Raw genomic sequence first — 1,489 nt, 5'->3', positions numbered from 1 at the left:
TCTTAATCATAGTTTGTTTCCAATTATGGTGTTTATGTTGCTAAGCCCTTAATGGCTTACTAAGATAGGTTTTAAATGTTTCAATCGTTAAATTTATAATCTTTCCCAAATTGGTTAGTAAGTGAAATGTAACTCTGTATTTATGGCATCTTGACAACTAGGGTTTGCGTACTGTCTATACTTTTGTTTAAGAATCATCGGCATTCTCTCAGTTCCCTTGATGAATCTAGAACCATCAATTTCAATGTCCTTCCCTATTTCTATGACTTTAATAATGATGCAACACATTTGTAATTCAATGGACGACCCTATGGTTATTCGATCTCATTTTTATAGACTAAATATTCAATGTGTGACAATGTTATCATTATGATTCTTTCTTATGGTTTCTTAGGGTTCACTATGTTTCGTTTGATTGATTCATTTCATCAAGGATGCCTTATCTTGTTTTCTAACACTATACATTTACTATTATCGCTTGTGTTTAGCATTTAACAATTAAAGTTTAGCTATCCTTCCTCCTATAAGAAGTCATTAGTACGTTTACATTATACTATTGTACATTAGTTGTATTCTACTAAAAATTGTTCATTCTTTGTTGCAAAGCATGCATTTTCTAAACCCATTAATCTTGTTTAAGGCATTTCGTAATTACAATGTTTATTAAAAATACTATCAAGGTTTAGTTTACTTGTTTCCAGTATTGGCCATGAACTGAAGGGAATGGATTCAATCTGGTTATATAATCATAAATTTTCGCAGTAGAATAAAAAAATATTGCATAATCATTGACCTTCACCTAAAAGGATTAACCATGTACACATAGTAGAAGATAGATTCTATTTCATTATAAGGAGTTCTCATACATTATTCCCAAACAGTTCTCTCCCTATACCACACCTGATAAATCTAAAATTATTACTTAACAAAATTGTAATGAGTGCTCAAAATACTTATCTGTATTTTATTTAAGGAGACTTATGGGAGAAGATCACACCTCCTTACCAATGAGAATGGTGTGTTCACCATTCTCCCCCCCATCTCTCCCAACTCCCAAAAATAGTGGTTACAATCAAGAGTTTTTTGTCGAGCTTATCTAGCCACTCAGAGTCTTCCTAGACTCAGCCTGTATATTCTTGTAGAGTATGAGCTTTTCCACTGGTTTTTACCAGATTGGGAACTGAGCTCTTGGGAAGCAAACAACCTCAACCCAATTCTCCATTCTTATTTTCCTTTTAAAGTGAAAAACACAAACCCCCTCCTCTTCCTTGGATCCTTTCTTTACAAAAAGTCCCTTCGAGTATGGGGTAATTGTTTTTCCTCAAACTCTTTCCTACAACCATTTCTTGGGAGTTAGGAACTCTTCTGGCCCCCCTCAGATTTCCTCAAATAACACATATTCTGGTAAATCCTTAATCATTTCTTTTAAATAAAAATCAAAAGTAATTTCTAACTCACTTACGTTCTTAACTAACAAAATAATCGGTTA

Source organism: Pinus tabuliformis, chromosome 3_1 (genome assembly GCF_031772625.1).
Source record: "Pinus tabuliformis cultivar Carrire ecotype Pingquan chromosome 3_1, CPIR1, whole genome shotgun sequence".
Taxonomy (NCBI): domain Eukaryota; kingdom Viridiplantae; phylum Streptophyta; class Pinopsida; order Pinales; family Pinaceae; genus Pinus; species Pinus tabuliformis.
Note: the sequence above shows the minus strand (reverse complement) of the source record.